The sequence below is a fragment of the Scyliorhinus torazame genome, chromosome 14 (genome assembly GCF_047496885.1).
Source record: "Scyliorhinus torazame isolate Kashiwa2021f chromosome 14, sScyTor2.1, whole genome shotgun sequence".
Taxonomy (NCBI): domain Eukaryota; kingdom Metazoa; phylum Chordata; class Chondrichthyes; order Carcharhiniformes; family Scyliorhinidae; genus Scyliorhinus; species Scyliorhinus torazame.
In genome coordinates this window covers 26481228-26500393 of record NC_092720.1, presented here as the reverse complement: position 1 = coordinate 26500393, position 19166 = coordinate 26481228, and the positions used below count along the sequence as shown (strand labels likewise).

The 19166-nt window shown below is 44.7% G+C and overlaps 1 protein-coding gene and 1 long non-coding RNA gene across 2 annotated transcripts in view; both read right to left on the bottom strand.

The window, feature by feature from the left end:
- Nucleotides 1-19166, bottom strand: part of LOC140389596 (profilin-2-like) — a 55809-nt gene that overhangs the window by 36108 nt on the left and 535 nt on the right. The gene's annotated exons all lie outside the window — the stretch shown is intronic.
- On the bottom strand, nucleotides 2619-17933 carry LOC140389597 (uncharacterized). The gene is made up of 3 exons (XR_011934426.1): nucleotides 17460-17933; nucleotides 16722-16815; nucleotides 2619-2888 (listed from the first exon to the last, which is right to left on the bottom strand). It is a non-coding gene; the product is annotated as an uncharacterized lncRNA (long non-coding RNA).

Here is a 19166-nt window from a genome sequence, read left to right as displayed (position 1 = left end):
TTGACACTCTGGTCAACTCCTCCACCACAGCCACTTCCCGTGCAATCGCAGAGAGTATAACACCTGCCCTTTACTTCCTCCATCCTCACCATCCAAAGCCCTAAACACTCCTTTCAGGTGAAAGAGCATTTCACTTGCACCTCCTTCGTTTTTTTTTTTTAAAAAAAGATTACCTAATTATATTTTTTCCAAATAAGGGGCAGTTTAGCATGGCCAATCCACCGAACCTGCACATCTATGGGTTGTGGGGGTGAAACCCACGCAGACACGGGGAGAATGTGCAAACTCCACACGGACAGTGACCCAGGGCCAGGATTAGAACGCGGGTCCTCAGCGCCGTAGGCAGCAAAGCTAACCATTGTGCCACGTGAATGTAAGCCCACTTGTGACAATAATAAAGATTATAAAAAAGTAAGCCACCCCACAAGGATGTTAGTAGTACTGTTCCGTTAGAAACCTTCACACTCTATACAAGTCCCATCTCCACAAAACCAGTCTAATTTTCCCCTGGTGGAATTTGGCAACTAGGGGATTTTCACACTAACTTCATTGCTAATGTAAGCCTACTTGTGACACTAATGAAGATTATTACATAAAGTTTGCTGAGACCATTAACTTTTTCCCCTCCGTTTTGATTTTTTTTCCAGCCACCCCCCTCCCCCACAGGAGTTTTGGCTTTCAGAGTGCTGACCCTTTTGCACATTCTGCTACTTTGCAATTATACCATCGTTAGCTGCCATTATACCATTGTTAGCAGCTTTAGTATTTAACACCAGCATTAGCATCCCTTTGCCTTTTATCCATGACAGCTTGGTCAATCATTTCATTTCATTTTTCATTCTCCGAGCCCCCACATATCCCTGAACTACTATTCTGCACACTTTCCCCACCCCTCTCCGAGACAGGCAATCGCATTTCAAAACATCAATTCTTCCTCTCTCCACAGGTGCTGCCAAGCTTGCCAAGCATTTTCTGTTTTTATTTCATATTTCCAGCATTATTTTGCTTTTATTTTAAATGTTAAAAGCAAGTCTTTTGAGAAGCAGAAGTCGGGAAATTATAGGCCGGACTTCAGTCATTCATAAGATCTTAGAGTCCATTATTAAAGATGAAATCATGGCGTACTTGGAAGTGCATGATTAAATAGGACTGAATCAGCACGGCTTCGTCAAGGGGAGGTCATGTCTGAAAAATCTGTTACGAGTTCTTTGAGGAAGTAAAAAGGAAGTTAGACAAGGGAGAACCAGTGGATGTGATTTATTTAGATTTCCAGAAGGCCTTTGACAAGGCCTCGATAGAGTGGATGTGGAGAGGATGTTTCCAATTATAGGAAAATCTAGAACCAGAGGACACAACCTCAGACTAAAGGGATGATCCTTTAAAATAGATGAGGAATGTCTTCAGCCAGAGAGAGTGGTGAATTTGTGGAACTCTTTGGCACAGAAGGTTGTGGAGGCCAAATCACCAAGAGTGTATTTAAGACAGATAGATAGGTTCTTGATTAATAAGGGGATATGGGGTTATGGAGAGAAGGCAGAAGAATGGGGATGAGAAAAATATTAGCCATGATTGAATGCGCAGCAGACTCGATGGGCTAAGTGGCCTAATTCTGATCCTATGTCTTATGATCTTTTACAAGGCACAAACATAAAACAGTCACAATAAGCAATTTGTAAAATCCCACAAACTTTTCTAAATGTACAGACTCCTTCAATCTGTCATTTGATGGGCAGCACATGGTGCAGTGGTTAGCACTGCTGCATACAGCGCTGAGGACCCGGGTTCGATCCCGGCCCAGGGTCACTGCCTGTGTGGAGTTTGCACATTTTCCCCATGTCTGCGTAGGTTTCACCCCCACAACCCAAGATGCAGGTTAGGTGGATTGGCCACACTAAATTGCCCCTTAATCAAAAAAACATCTGTCATTTGACAGCATGCAGTTATTTAAGTACTAATCAGCAACTTGTCCAAGTTTCTCACATGAAGGGCAGCACGGTGGCGCAGTGGGTTAGCCCTGCTGCCTCACGGCACCGAGGTCCCAGGTTCGATCCCGGCTCTGGGTCACTGTCTGTGTGGAGTTTGCATATTCTCCCAGTGTTTGCAGGGGCTTTGCCCCCACAACCCAAAAGATGTGCAGGTTAGGTGGATTGGCCATGCTAAATTGCCCCTAAATTTGGAAAAATGAATTGGGTACTCTAAATTTTAAAAAAAATAAAAAAGTTTCTCACATGATCGTTTAGGTGAAGAGCACCACTAGATGGCCAACATTCAGTGTGAGGAACAAGCACAACAAAGATAACAGCCGGCGGATTGGCACTGCCTCCACCACCGACAGTGTACACAATCTACAGGATGTACTGTAGCAACTCAACAAGCCTCTTTCAACCTCAGCCTCAATCACCAGATAAGAAAAAGGGCAGTAAATGCTTGGAGACACCAGCTACAAATTCCCCTCCAAGCCACAACAGTGACTTGGACAGTGACCTCCTCACTGCCACTGGGTGAAAATCCTTGAACTGCAATCCAACAGCAATCCGAGAACACATGGACTGCTGTAGTTCATCACCACTTCATGGGCAATCACTGTGTAAAGTAATGATCTCCTTACTCACGGTAGCAGTGGTTAGTACTGGTGCTTCACAGCGCCAGGGACCTGGGTTCGATTCCCGGCTTGGGTCACTGTCTGTGCGGAGTCTGCACGTTCTCACAGCATCTGCATGGGTTTCCTCTGGGTGCTCCGGTTACTTTCCACAAGTCCAAAAAGACATGCTTGCTTGTTAGGTGAATTGGGCATTCTCCCTCAATGTACCCAAAAAGTCATCATAGTATGGCAATTAGGAGATTGTCCTAGTCTTCATTGCAGTGTTAATGTAAGCCTCCTTGTGACACTAAGAAAGATTATTATTGAGTGAGTTTGCAGTTCAGAGGTTTATTAAATTAATAAAAGGAATAGGCAGTTTTGAGGAAAGATTGGACAGTCTAGGCTTCTATCCATTAAGAGTTTAGAGAGCGACTTAATGGAAATGTTTATTTTCCTGTGGAGACTTGACATGGTGGATGTGAAGAGGGCGTTTCCTCTTGTGGGAGAACACTAGAGATTGCTGTTGAAAAACAAGTGGCCGGAGTGGCACAGTGGTTAGCACTGCTGCCCATGGCGCTGAGGACCCTGGTTTGATCCCAGCCCCGGGTCAGTCTGTGTGGAGTTTGCACATTCTCTCAGTGTCCATGTGTGCCTCACCCCCACAACCTAAAGATGTGCAGATTAGGTGGATTGGCCATGCTAAATTGCCCCTTAATTGGAAAAATATAATTGGGCACTCTGAGCTTATTTAAAAACAAACAAGGCGCCAGGCGGCATGGTGATGCAGTGGTTAGCACTGCTGCCTTACGGGACCAAGGACCCAGGTTCGATCCCGGCCCCAGGTCACTGTTCGTGTGGAATTTGCACATTCTCCCCATGTCTACGTGGGTCTCATGCTCACAACCCAAGGATTTGCAGGGTAGGTGGATTGGCCATCCTAAATTGCCTCTTAATTGGGAAGAAAATGAATTGGGTACTTTAAACTTAAATATAAAAACAAATGGCTGCCCATTTGGAGCGTGGGGCAGCACGGTAGCACAAGTGGATAGCACTGTGGCTTCACAGCGCCAGGGTCCCATGCTCCATTCCCTGCTGGGTCATTGTCGGTGCGGAATCTGCACGTTCTCCCCGTGTCTGCGTGGGTTTCCTCCAGGTGCTCCAGTTTCCTCCCACAGTTCAAAGACGTGCAGGTTAGGTGGATTGGCCATGATAAATTGCCCTTGGTGACCAAAAAGATTAGGAGGGGTTATTGGGTTACAAGGATAGGGTAGAAGTGAGGGCTTAAGTGGGTCAGTGCCGACTCGACGGGCCGAATGGCCTCTTTCTGCACTATGTTCTCTGTTCATTTCAGACAGAGCAGAAGAATTCTGTCTTTGGCGCTCCCTTCCTCAAAGGCAGTGGAAGCAGAATCTTTGTATCTTTTCAAAGCAAAGCTGGATAGATTCTTGATAAACAAGGGGGTGAAGTTACTGCAGTTGGCAGGAGGTTAGTCAGATCAGCCATGATCTTATTAAATGGCAGAGCATGCTTGAAGGTCTGAGCGGCTTACCTCTGCCTAGCTTGTATATTCATATTATAACATCCACAGCCCATGAAAGAATTTTAAAAACCCTCTCCCCCTTGAACATTGATCCACCTCGGGGTTCTTGAGCTTGACATGGAAAGAAAGTTAATTTTTTATTCCCAGAATTGAGCAGAGCTCAGAACTGAGAACACACTTTATATAACTAATCCATATTAGGATCAAAGCACAGAATCAAGTTGTCAAACCCTCATACATGTTATGGAAATACAAAAAAATCTACATGTTGATTTCAACATTACTGAAGACCAAGCACCTGCTTTCCGAATTGCTCTGAGGCATTCTATATTCATAGCACTAAAAAAAACATCTTAGATGCAGTAACTATGTTCCATGTAACTTATATCTCTCTCTCTCTAGTACTCAAACTATGCTCTAAAATACTATGGGCATTTCATCATTTCCCAGTGACTCAAATTCCCATCCCAAAAACAGCTTTAGAAATGTAGTACAAATGCAATCCATGCTCATCATTCTGTGAGTAGCTCTGCAGATTCCTGAACTTCTTCCTAGCGTCCCCCTTCAGAGATTCATATTTGTCCTAAGAAACAGTTGCTTGCTGCAGGACAAATTGATTTTTCATTCTCATCAGGGGCAAGTAATCAACTTTTTATTTAGTAGCACACCACAACTAAATTATTCAATATAAACACGAATTTCAGAGAACACCAAAAATGATACTTCGTTACACAGCACGAGAGCTGGGGGCAGTAATGTGGCTAGAGTACAAGAATAATGAGTATACCATGTAGATCATGCTTGCTCTGCCATTCAATAATTACTCCTGACCTTGGGCTTCAACTCCACTTTCCCACCTTCTCCTCATATCCCTCGATTCCAAGACCAAACATTTGTCAATACCTACCTTAATAGTGTTACGTGAGAACATCCACAACCCCTCTAGCACAGAGAGAACATCAAACATTCACAACCCTTTAAGTGAAGTAATTTCTCCTCACCTGAGCCTTGGCACTTACTATATGGGTAATCACAGGATTAAGTGTCAAACATGAGAGATAGACTCAAAAACAGCTTCTTCCCCAATGTCACCAGACTCCTAAATGACCCTCTTATGGACTGATTTCATTAACACTACACCCTGTATGCTTCATCCGATGCCAGTGCTTATGTAGTTACATTGTATATGTTGTGTTGCCCTATTATGTATTTTCTTTTATTCCCTTTTCTTCCCATGTATTTAATGACCTGTTGAGCTGCTCGCAGAAAAATACTTTTCACTGTACCTCGGTACACGTGACAATAAACAAATCCAATCCAATCCAATCCAAAGAAGGACAGATATGTAGGCAGATCTCAAATGTAAAAATAATAGGCGATTTCAACTTCCTCAATATTAACTGGGACAGTCAAAGTGTGAAAGGCTTAAGAGGGGGGGGGCACAATTCTTAAATGCATCCAGGAGGGCTTTTTATGCCATAAGTCCTACGAGAGGGGATAGTGCTGGACTGAGATTAAAGAAATGAAGCAAGGCAAGTGGTAGAAGTGGGGGAGCATTTTGGCGACAGCGACCATAACTCGGTAAGATTTAAGGTAGTCTGGAAAGGGACAAAGATGGACCGGAAATAAAGGGGAGGTGGTAACACGACTATCTGCGTGGAGCCAGAAGACGACGTGAGGTTTTAAATGAGTACTTTGCATCGGTGTTCACAATGGGAAGGACAGTGTAGCTATAGAAACTAGAAGTTTATAATGTACTTGAACAAATTAACATTTGCGGGAGGAGGTATGAACAGTTCTAGCAGGCTTAAAGATGGATAAATTGAGACAGTGTGCGGAGGAATGCAGAGGGTGTGGACCGTTAAGGAACATCTTCAAATTTAACAGGGACCGAGGCAGATATATCTTAACACCATGACTGAAGAAGGAAAGTTGTTCATCGGCGGCCTGAACGTCGACACAGATGAGCAGGCCCTGGAAGAGGCTTTCTCCAAAGTACAAGCGGATCACCGAGGTAAGACACCATGGCGTCCCGCGATTTCGGCTTCATCACTTTCGAAAACCCGGAGGACGCCAACAACACACTGGAGACGATGAACGAAAAATCCCTGGACGGGCAGCAAATCTAGGTGGACCACACCGAGAAAAGGCCGGGAGGCGGCGGCTACGGAGGACAATACAGAGGCTGCGAACGCACACAAGGCGGCGGCAGCTACAGCTTTCGAATCTAACTTCAGTGGTAGGGAAATTATTGGAAAAAATACTAGAGGGCCGGGTGCTCTGGTTTCCTCCCACAGTCCAAAGATGTGCAGGTGGATTGGCAATGCTAAATTGCCCCTAGGTGGGATTGCAGGGGAGTGGGTCTGTACAGGGTGCTCTTTCAGAGCATTGATGGAGACACAGTGGGCAGTATGGCCTCCTCCTGCACTGTAGGTATTCTATGACGGATTAAATAATAAATAAACTTAAGAGTACCCAATTATTTTTTCCAATTAAGGGGCAATTTAGTGTGGCCAATCTACCTACCCTGCACATCTTTGGGTTGTGGGGTGAAACCCACGTAGACACGGGGAGAATGTGCAAACTCCACACAGACAGTGACCTAGGGCCAGGATCGAACCTGGGTTCTCAACGCCGTAGGCAGCAGTGCTAACCACTTGCCAGCCGATTCTATGACAGAATTCATCTCCACGTTGCGGAAGCAAGGATTAATCGAAGATAGTCGGCATGGATTTGTCAAAGGGAGATCGTGTCTTACAAATTTAATTGCATTGTTTGAAGAGGTGACTAGGTGTATTGATGAGGGCAGTGCAGCTGATGTAGTTTATATGGACTTCAGTATGGTTTTCAACAAGGTCTCGCAGACTGATCAAGAAAATGGTGCATGGGATCCAAGGCAATTTGACAAATTGGATCCAAAACTGGCTTGGTGGCAGAAGGTGATGGTCATAGGTTGTTTGTGTGTCTGGAAGCCAGTGTCCCTTGCTTTTTGTAGTGTTCATTAATGATCTGGAATGTAGGAGGTATCAGGAAATTCACGGATGACACAAAAATTGGTGTGGTAAAAAGTAAGGAACGCCTTAGATTACAGGTTATAGACAGGCTGGTTAGATGGGCAGAGGTGGCAAATGGAATTTAATCCTCAAGTGTGAGGTAATGCATTTTGGGAGAACTAACAAGGTGTGTGAATATACAATGAATGATAGGACCTTAGGAAGGAGAGGGTCAGAGGGACCTTGGTGTGAAGACCACAGGGCAGGTAGAAAAGGTGATTAAGGCAGGTGGGGTACTTGTGCCAGGGCAGAGAACACAAGAGCAGGGAGGTTATGATGGAGCTGTATAAAACGCTGGTTCGGCCACATCTGGAGTACTGTGTGCCGCTCTGGGTCACTATAGGAAGGGAGTAATTGCACCAGAGGGGGTGCGGAGGAAGGATCATAGATGTTACCTGAGCTGGAGTGTTTCAGCTATCAAGAGAGACTGGATAGGCTGGGGTTGTTTTCATGACGCAGAGAAGGCTGAAGGGTGAACATGATGTTGTATAAAATTATACGGGGCATAAATAGGGTGGATAGGAAGAATGTTTCCCATTAGCTGAGGGGTCAATAACCAGGGGCACAGAATAAGGGGCAGGAGGTTTAGAGGGGCTGAGAGATTTCACCCAGAGGGTGGTTGGAATCTAAAACTCACTACCTGAAAGGGCTGTAGAGACAGGAATACTCAAGGCTTTAGACAAGCACTTGAAATGCCACAGCATACAAGACTACGGACCAAGTGCTGGAAAATGGGATTAGACAGGTATTTGATGGATGGCAGACACGGTGGGCCAAAGAGTCTCTTCCTGTGACGTAAAAACGCTCTGACTCTCTGACAAATTAGAAGTTATATTTTTGTGCTGCATCCTCTTTCTCCCACTCTCCTTCCCCACCACTTGGAAGTCTGAAAATTACAGTGCAGAAACTACATCCACATTTCACTTAAAATGGTTCATCGGTCATGCAGCACACAACACTACCCCTGCTAATCTCCTTATTAAGTTTTTGATGAAAAACAAGTACATCTCTGATATTGAGGACCACTAGATCTGACCACTAGGACTCTCCAGATTCAAAAGGAAATTGTGTAACTAGGTAGTTTCAGGCCTTCAACATAATAATTTCTCCTTTGTTTCAAAAGTAGCACGTCTAACCCATCGATGGTGAATAGCTTGTGCCTGTGTGGGTCTCACACCCAAAACCCAAAGGTGTGCAGGCAAGTGGATTGGTGATGCTAAATCGCCTGCTAATTGGGACAGAAAAATTGGGCTTTAAATGTTTTTTTAATAGATGAATAGCTACCAGGGTTCTTGCTCCAGCCCATCAAGTTGTAATTTCCTATACCATGCGAAGTCCACACAAACTTAGTAAATCACCCCAGCTTGGTTGTCACTACAAAACTATCTTTCTTAAAAGAACTGCCCCCCCACCCCCTTCCAGATTTAATCCAGAGTTGCTCAGGACAAGTTTATTCACAATTTATGTTTCTCATGACACAATCTGAACCGATATAAAGTAGACAGCGCCCAAGTTAAACCAAAGTGGGCTCATATTCCATGTTTTACCAGAAAAATATTTCAACCTGCCTCAACTTAACAACCCTATTTGATTAAAACACTAGAATAATTATTTTGCCACTAGGGTTTAAGTGTAAGAACTTAGTTTAAAGAGTTCCAATCTCTTACTTTCAACAGCCAGAACCCCAAGCAACAGTTCCCTCTAGCACTAGTCTCATGAATGATTCAACATGCTGTAGTGCAGCTCAACATTTTACAAGCTTACAACTGATTGCTATTTCATACATGTTGCCAAACGAGGGAGTCACTAGTAACTGTTTGCTTCAGGAAATTTTGATCAGTCACATCTGCAATGAGGTAGGCCACAAAATGGCCATGAGACAGCAAATTAGAGGACCAAAGTGAGATGAAAGCGAAGTGTCATCGGATCATATTCACTCCTGCTAAAGACCATCTGGAACTACTTCTATAAATTTAACGGACGAAAGTGAAAACAAAAAAGGAACTCCGCACCAACGTGCATATTCCACGTGAAGTATATTATGCAAAGAACTCAACTGCATTAAGCAGCAGGCTGTAAGGTACACTATTCCAAGAGTTTCACTGAAAAATCTCAACATTCGAAAAGCAGTCAGCGAGAAGCAAAGGGGACTCCAGTAAAGACTGAAAGACAGTCAAAACAAAACTGTTGGGACAAATACAATTAGATATTCGGTGCAACTGAATCAGAACGTCAAAGTCTGCACTCCATTTCGGCACATTACCTAGGATACCAGTAAAATAGAAATGAGGGACTACTTTACTGTTAGTATCTCAAGTATGACACCTCTACAATGAAGCACCATTTGTCCTCTTAGGTAGATGTCATGACACTATTTAAAGACAAATCGGGGAAACCTGTCCAGGTCAAAGATGACAATGTCCTTCATCTCGCAGCTGTTTACCAATTGGCTGTCACGGTAGCATAGTGGTTAGCACAGTTGCTTCACAGCTCCAGGGTCCCAGGTTCGATTCCCGGCTTGGGTCACTGACGTGTGGAGTCTGCACGTTCTCCCCTTGTGTGCGTGGGTTTCCTCCGGGTGGTCCGGTTTCCTCCCACAGTCCAAAGATGTGCAGGTTAGGTGGATTGGCCATTCTAAATTGCCAGTGTCCAAAAAGGTTAGGTGGGGCTACGGGGATAGGGTGGAGGCATGGAGCTTCAGTAGGGTGCTCTTTCCAAGGGCCGGTGCAGACTCGATGGGCTGAATGGCCTCCTTCCACTTTGCAAATTCTATGATTCCCAACATTGGTTGTGAAGCACTTTGGGATGCCCGAGTGACAAAAAGATAGCATATAAAAATGCAAGTTCATTCATTCTAAAATGGAAACCATTAGGTTTGCATAGCTCTAGGTTTTTACACAAATTTTGTGAGATCTATTATTTGGAGCAACAAGTTTACTATTCATCCAACGGAGTTAGGTTGCCGAAACTTGCATGTAGCTTTAGCTGTGCACAAAAACTTTGTTCAAATCTACACACTTCGTCAAAAATGTAATTTTTTTTTTTTTTTTTTTAATTGTTCATGGGATGTCAGCGTGACTGGCTGAGGCAGCATTTATTGCTCTTCCCCAATTCCCCTTGAACTGAGTGGCTTGCTCGGCCATTTCAGAGTGCACTTTTGAGTCAACCACATTGTGGATCTGGAGTCATATGCAGGTCAGACCAGGCAAGGACAGATTTTCTTCCCCAAAGAACATTAGTGAACCAGAGGAGTTTTTACAATAAACAATGGTTTCATGGGTCATCACTGGACTTTTAATTCCAGATTTTTATGAATTCAGATTTCACCATCTGAGTGGCAGAATTTGAACCTGGCACCCCAGAGCATTACTCGGAGTCTCTGGATTACTAATCCAGTGACAACAATATGCCACTGCCTTCGTCACAACCACCTAGTGTACAAATGCTGTATCATCCCAATAACAGAACTAAGCATTTTTCCTGCTGTGTTTTTAATTCACTGATGGATGCAATGTGGTTGGCATATTGCCCATACCTCATGTTCCTTGATTTAGTGGAGCTGCATTCTTGGAACCACTGCACTCCACATGTGCTGTTAAATAATTCCCTTTGCGGTGGTCCTTGATGCCATATCCTGCTCAGTCAAATGCTGCCTTGAAGTCAAGGGCAGTCACTCACCTGCAGGATTTGGTCTCTTTGTCCAAGGCTGCAATGAGGCCAGGAGCAGAGGTTCCAAAGAGCCAAATGATGAGCAGGAAGTGTTGCTTGATACTACTTTGCTGATGATCGTGAATAGGCTGATGGGGCAACTACTGGATGGATTAAATTAGTCTGGCTTTGTGCACACAACATACATGGGCAATTTTCCACACTACAAGTAGATGCCAATATTGTAATTGTACTCAAGAACAGTAAGCCATGGGACACAGTTAGTTCCAGAGCACGGGTCTTCAGTCCTACAATATTGTCAGAGCCTTTGCTGCATGCAGTGCATTTAGTAGTTTCTTGGCATACACCAGATAGATAGTCAGCATAAAGACAGGTCTTTGCCTGCAAAAGGACTGTGTACCAGTACTGTCATGACAAATGCAATGGGGACAGCTAGATTGGCAAGAATAAGGTCAGATAGTTTTTAAAATAAATTTAAAGTATCCAATTATTTTTTCCAATTAAGGGGCAATTTAGTGTGGCCAATCCACCTATGCTGCGCACCTTGTGTGTTGCGGGGGAGACCCCCATGCAAACGGAGAATTTGCAAACTCCACACGGCCAGTGACCTGGGGCCGGGATCGAACCCAGGTCCTCAGCATCGGGAGGCTGCAGTGCAAGCCCAAGGTGAGAAGATATGTTTCCCCTAAACCACCTGCTACAGGCATATTTGCATTTTCAAAATACTTTTGCCAATGACCACTGAAGTTCCCCTCATGCAGATTTCATTGTGTTTCTTCCAATTGTGTTCCAGGGAGGCGGTGATGCAGTGGCACTGCCACTGGACACTAGTCTTGACTCCACACCAGATACTGGAGTAATACTCGGGGGACAAAAGTTTAAATCCCACCACTGCAGGTGGTGAAATTTGAATTCAGTAAAAAAAAAAAAAAAAAAATCTGGAATTAAAAGTCTTCTGATGACCATGAAACCATTGCCGATTGTTGTAAAAACCCATCTGGTTCACTAATGTCCTATAGGGAAGGAAATCTGTCATTCGTACCTGGTCTGGCCTATATGTGACTCCAGACCCCATAGCAATGGTTGACTCCCTCAAGGGCAATTAGGGATGGGTAATAAATGCTGGCACAGACTGCAATGCCCACGTCCCAAGAACTAATTTTTTTAAAAAATAACGATTCCTCAATTGTAGGGTGGTTGTGGAAATGAGAAGATTTCCTCATGTCAGACTAATTGGCTTTCTCTCCCTCCTTTCCTGAACCACAGGGTTATGTCTACATCCTACCAATCCATGGGGAGCATGCTGGAATTCTCCAGATTCTAGAAGATCAAAACCACTTTAAAAAACACTACTAGGATACAGGCCATCAGGCCCTAGGGATTTGTTGACATTTTAGATATCAATTAGCCCTCCTCGCGGTGTACAACACTAGATCCACAATAACCTGGTTGGTTACTAGAAAAGCCTCTTGAATACATCCCAAAAACTCATCCTCCACACTATTCCTGCAAATTTGGATTGCCAATCCCCAAGATTAAGTCTTTCATGACTACTCTTGCTCCATGCCGCTCTAATTTCCTCATTTGTATTCTGCCCCATTCCACAACCCATTATGTTGTGCCTATTAAGCTGCCAATGTTTAATGTAGGTACAGTTCCTCTAGCTTTATCTCATTTCGCTTTTTCCGTGTGTAAGGGTCCTTCCTGTTGATTTCCTTATTTCCCCCTTTCTCTTTTTTTAAACCACTATTTTTTTGATCCATGGATGCTTAATGGACTTAAATCAAGCATCAGAGAATTCAAGAAGTTGCACCATGCTAGTTTTGAGCAGCAAAACCCGAAAGATGGGATGGGACTCTGTTCGATCAATTGGCTGGCCAATTAATTGGCCAAAAGGCTGTATTCTGCCCGCTATCAGGCGGTGATTGGATCCGGCCTGAGTGGGATGATTCCCAGAGACCCAAGGAAAGCAGAGTCGGGGGCCCTGGGCACTCAATGGAAAGGGCCTGTTCTTTCTCTCATGTTTTCTTCAGAAGAGCTGCTGTATTTATGGAACTGCAGAAACCTGAATGAATCTACAGACTGGAAAGCAGAAATCTCGACCTGAAAGACCGGTAAAGTTGGCTAGAAACAGCCATCTGAAAGAAAGACTCATCTTTTATTTTTGACTTATCATTTTCTCCCCTACCGTCGTGTGTATCATAAATAATATAAGGAAGTGCGGGATTAGGAATAATATTGCAATAGTTAGCAGTTGTATTTGCTGCGTATTTCATTATAGTTTTGTTATAAATGAAAAGCGATTGTGCTTAAATTTACAAACCTGGTGACTGTAATTATTGGACCAAGGGCCAAAGACTTTGGGTATTTTTCCAAGGATTATTTGTTAATTCAATTATGTTGAGACTTTGGTTGGGGGAGCTGGAATTGACCATACCCTAGCCCAGGGTGTTGTAACACCTGTCACTGTAGTCTCCAATGCTTTATTACCTTTAAACTTTGATCCTTCTTGATCTACTTTGCTTATTACCCAAACCACTACCCTTGCCTTGACACCAAGTCAAAGGAGGAGGAATGACTAAAAGCTTGCTCTTAAGAGGTATATCTTAAGCAGAATATTAAAAGACACTAGAAGTGGAGACAGAATTCAAGAGTTTAGGGTCTTAATCAATTGGAGGCATCAGTGGTAGAGTAAAGGAAATGGGGGTACACATAATAGGTGCAGAGCAGATGAGAATAGAGATAGGGTGGGACAAGACAATGAAAGGATTTGAACAGACTAAACTGCTAGTTGAAAGTGATGGAGAACCAGTAGGAAATGCAGGTCAGCAAGCACAGGGAAGGAAATGGGATTTGGTGCAATTAAATTTTGGATAAGCCAAAATTGATGTTACAGGATGTAGGCTAACCACAAATGCCTTGCAATATTCAGGTCTGCAAAAGACAGGCAATGTTAAGAGGCGAATGGAGGAGAAAAGGAACATAACTTCAGTTCATGAACCAAACATGGGCATTTTCACATAGATGGACACCAGAAGGGAGGCCTTGGTAAGAGGATATTGCGGTCAACCACCAATGGATGCAGAGAACGAGAAGGAGAGAAGGGATAGCGCACCACTCACAGTGGATATCATGTGTGGCCAGAGAGCTACCAACAGTACTGCAACAGAAACTTAACTAGAGATTCAAGGATGGGAGCTGTAGTAAAAGACGGGAACAAATGTGGGAGGCTGAGAAAGGTCGTGAGGAAAGACAGAAATTAAACTAAAGATTCAGGTCCGAGGAGAGGGAAACTGAACTACTGATCTCAGTCTTGATGCCAATGCAGTCCAAACTCATTCTTAAGAGATGAAGATATGGACACAGGACAGATGGATTTAAGGAGATGATTTGTAAAGGGGAAAAAAATCAAATTTCATTGCAAATCTGGATAATTAATTTTGGCCCAATAATGCCTTTTGTTGCCCAGCCAGATCTGGCGATGAATGGTTTTACTAGTTGTACACCCGATACATTTAAGTCAATGCATTTTGGATCCAAGTGGACTAAAGTAAGTGACTTTAAGCAACCCAAGTGGACTAAAGTAAGCATGTACTAGTGGAATAACCACATGGCAGAGATTAAGGCTTTTACTTGGGACAGAGGCATTAAAAGCAGCAATACTGGAGTACTAAACATTAACATTATCGCAATAAGAGAGCTGTACGGTCAGGAATTTAGGTTTCTTTTGAAAAGGGAATACAAAAGGAAGTGAGGTTGGAAGGGCAACAAGTGGTGATACAAGGAAGTGATATTAATGATGACCGTGTCCTCTTTTCATTATCTCAATCACGGACAAGTGAGAAGAAAGATCAAGGGAATCAGTCATGTTATACCAATGGAGGGAATATGGTAGGTAGGGAAGTTTGTGTAGTTTATTGGTATTTAAATTTTAAATCTAAAGAGCTTTAAAGTTGATTCCATTATACAAATTTACAGTATTAGCACTGGGCTAAACTGGCTTTTAAGTTGCTAGCTATTGTGCAAATATTGTACAAAATGCAAGAAGAATATGCTATTTAAATATAAATAGATAGCAACATAATGACCTCAATTTATCCTTCCATTTTTTTATCTCCCAAAGTCAAAATGGGACTAAACAGGATTTTATGTTAAGGCATTAAACTAATTACTTAACTAGACCAGGGAACAGAGAACTTTTCATCCTTGCCTTCCCCGCTCCATTAGATGGGCTTAAAACTTTTGTCCGGCAAAGATTAGATTCCAACTCGGGCTGAGCAAAAATCACGAAATAATTTCTAACCAACTCCAGGGTTATGATTAACCACATGGTCTTACAACTGGTAACTGCCAACATTTTGAATGCCAAATTGATAGTGATCTAAAGAAACCATCCCTCAAGAACACATGGATAAAACTTTGCCATTTCATCATACAGGGGCAATACCATAACAGTTTCATAAAATCATTTCTTTATCCAATACAGAATTGACCAGCATTGGCAGTTTCATTAGTTGAAAAAGGTGTTGAAAAGGGTAAAGGAGATGACCATAGGCTGCTTTCCCCTTTTGAGGGGTAGAGCTGACTGGCGGTGATTTAACCTGAGGATCACCACACCCCAGGTGAGGGGCAAGGTTGAGAAGGCATCATGAATAACCTCAGCCGATAAGGAAATGGAGCCCAAGCTGCTGGCCTTGCTCTGCATCAATGAGGACAGCATGGTAGCACAGTGGTTAGCACAGTTGCTTCACAGCTCCAGGGTCCCAGGTTCAATTCCCAGCTTGGGTCACTGTCTGTGCAGGGTCTGCACATTCTCCCAGTGTCTGCATGGGTTTCCTCCGGATGCTCCAGTTTACTCCCACAGTCCAAAGATCTGCTGGTTAGGTGTATTGGCCATGCTAAATTGCCCTTGGTATCCAAAAAGGTAAAATGGGGTTAGGGGGATAGAGTGGAGGCGTGGGCTTGAGTAGGGTGTTCTTTCCAAGGGCCAGTGCAGACTCGATTGGCCAAATGGCCTCCTTCTGCACTTTAAATTCTATGAACCAGCTGTCTAGCCAAATGAGCTAAACTGAGAACATGCCAATGCACCAGGTTTACAAACAGAGCTGTTTTAACTCAATCCAGCAGCCATCAAGATTCACCTTTAATAATTTTGACATGTGTGTAAGTAAGAAAGTTCATGCTGTAGCAAATTTTAAGCCAACACCCAAGATTGCAGCAAATTTCCATCTAAAGTCACAAATCAACTTCTAACTTAATTAGAATTCTGATACAACTAGTTACTGCAATTAAATCCAACTTATCTACATTAAGCAACTTTACAAAAATATATCAAACCATCCTCAAACATTTGATTCCTGGATTTTGGATAATGAGAACATTTGCAATAAAGCCCAACTGAGAAGGCAAAAAAACAATTGTGAACTGTGGCTGAAAGGTAAAGCACAAACAGCAGCACTGAACAGTTTTAGGAGCTTAACTGGAATGATAGTATTGAATAATACCAAGTCGAAGGCTGAACTGCAGTTTTTCATATTGCATCCTTACTATTGGAACACTCAATGTAGGCATCATCTTGGAATGAACCAAGGAAGAACTACCCAAAAGGATTCAAGACCATTTCCTCCTACAAGCACGATGCCCAAAACAATGTACTTTACCGTATTTGGCATGATTTAAGTCATCCTACACTGTCCATAGTTGGGACAGTCTCAATTAACTTGCTTACAGGTTCAACTGTCATTTCTAATGAGTTCTTCCAGAAATTAGATTAAATGTGACTTGGATCATTTGAAAGTTTCATATATTTTGACCAAAATAAAACGTTTGCAAAAAAAAAAAAAAAAAATCTTGTCGCGATCGATTTCATGGCCACAACCTTTCTGGGGAAAGAAGTTTGTGTCCGCTCTGACGTGGAAGACGGCGCCCTCCCACCACAGTTTAGCTGAACTGCAGAGTCATGCCATACAGGTCTGAAGGGAATGGGGGAGGAGAGTGAAACAGACATTCAGACAAAAAAAAACACTACAGGAAGGAACTGCCCAAACCAGTAAAACCGCAAATAATAAAAAGCATAATTCCTAGAGAGTTTCACCAACAGCAATTGCTTGCAGACATTAGCAATTTTGTGCACTCAACAGCAATTCCTTGCACATGAGCAGAAGATGTGAACTCAGCAAAAAAAAAATGAGGGCCAGGCTCAAATGGGCCTGGACGTTGTGCTTCAATTTGAATTTAAAGCCACGAAAACATAACTCCTTCACACTCTAGGAGTCAGACTATTTTCCGAAGTGACTTAACGATCCACCCAAAAAAAAGGATATTTCATAAATTCACCATGAACCCCCATTAGAATAATAGTCAAAGTCTTTCGTTTCTCATATTAAATGGAAACCGTTTATCTTTACCTGATCTTTCTGCAGTATTAAGTATGCAGCCAAGCATGTAGACAAAAAAAATGGAAAATCAAATATTTCCCTGTGCCAGATATTCATACAAACTGCAGAGAAAAATAAGCATTGCCGAATCTCTAAACCCTGAATTTGGATCTCTAAACGCCAAATTTAAGAATTAGTGAAGGAGGAATGTAAAACTGGAAATCTCCATCGGTACGTACCGAGGACGATGGGGCTGGCCCCACACACAGCAAGTTTTCTAGAATTTTCTACCAGAACCAGCGATCTGCCTTTGCATTGAAAATAAACCCTCCCTTTTAAAACCAAACAAAAAGATAATGTTCTATTACACTCGATCCAAATAGTGTCCCTTTGCACCTTCGATCGTTTGGCAGAACGATTTTTATACACACACACACACGGATTTTTTTTAAAAAGCAGACAGGAGATTAAAAGGCCATTCCCCAAATCAGATTAGTTAGCCCACAAGGAGAACTGATTGTTTTATTTAAAAGTACATTTCGAAAATGCAAAGTACATTTCGAAAATGCTTATAATTGAAGAGGAAGAAGAGGGGGGGGGGGGCGAAAGAGGGAATCCCCTCGCTTCCCCATCCCACCCCTTCTTTCGCTCCTTTCTTTTGAGAAACGAGTTCACTGTTCCCCCCCACCCCCACCAGTGACAATGGCACGAAAAATCAGGGGGATGGGGGAAAGAGAGAAGGGAGAGGAGTGGGCTGAGGAGGAGAGACGGGGGGGGTGAGGAGAGACGGGGGGGGTGGAGGAGAGACGGGGGGGGGGGAGGAGAGACGGGGGGGGGGGAGGAGAGACGGGGGGGGAGGAGAGACGGGGGGGGGGGGAGGAGAGACGGGGGGGGGGGGGAGGAGAGACGGGGGGGGGGAAGAGGAGCGACGGGGGGGGGAGAGGAGAGACGGGGGGGGGGAGAGGAGAGACGGGGGGGGTGAGGAGAGACGGGGGGGGTGAGGAGAGACGGGGGGGGGGGGGGAGGAGAGACGGGGGGGGGGGGGGGGAGGAGAGACGGGGGGGGGGGGGGAGGAGAGACGGGGGGGGGGAGAGGAGCGACGGGGGGGGGAGAGGAGAGACGGGGGGGGGGGGAGAGGAGAGACGGGGGGGGGGAGAGGAGAGAGGGGGGGGGGGTGAGGAGAGACGGGGGGGGTGAGGAGAGACGGGGGGGTGAGGAGAGACGGGGGGGGTGAGGAGAGACGGGGGGGGGTGAGGAGAGACGGGGGGGGGTGAGGAGAGACGGGGGGGGTGAGGAGAGACGGGGGGGGTGAGGAGAGACGGGGGGGGTGAGGAGAGACGGGGGGGGTGAGGAGAGACGGGGGGGGTGAGGAGAGACGGGGGGGTGAGGAGAGACGGGGGGGGTGAGGAGAGACGGGGGGGGTGAGGAGAGACGGGGGGGGGGGGGGTGAGGAGAGACGGGGGGGTGAGGAGAGACGGGGGGGTGAGGAGAGACGGGGGGGGGGTGAGGAGAGACGGGGGGGGTGAGGAGAGACGGGGGGGGTGAGGAGAGACGGGGGGGGGGGGTGAGGAGAGACGGGGGGGGGTAAGGGAGAGAGAGAGATTGTGAGGAGGGGGGAGAGAGGGAGTGGGTGAGAGGGGTGGGGGAGGGAGTGGGTGAGAGGGGTGGGGGAGGGAGAGAGAGGGGGAGCCGGCGCCATTTTACAGCCAGAGCCACTCACACCGCTGATAACGGTCAGGGGACTCGGAGCTTCCCCCCCCTCAAATTAAATATAATATATATATTTTTTCAAAATCAATAAAACCACCTCCCTTCATCCAACCGGGGGGGGGGGGGGATAGAGAGCAAACAAAAGAGTTGAATTCATCTATCTTCCCACCTAGGAAAGAAAACGCGTCATACAAATACATTTAATGGGCAGGAAAGGGGGAAAAAATCCCATCAGA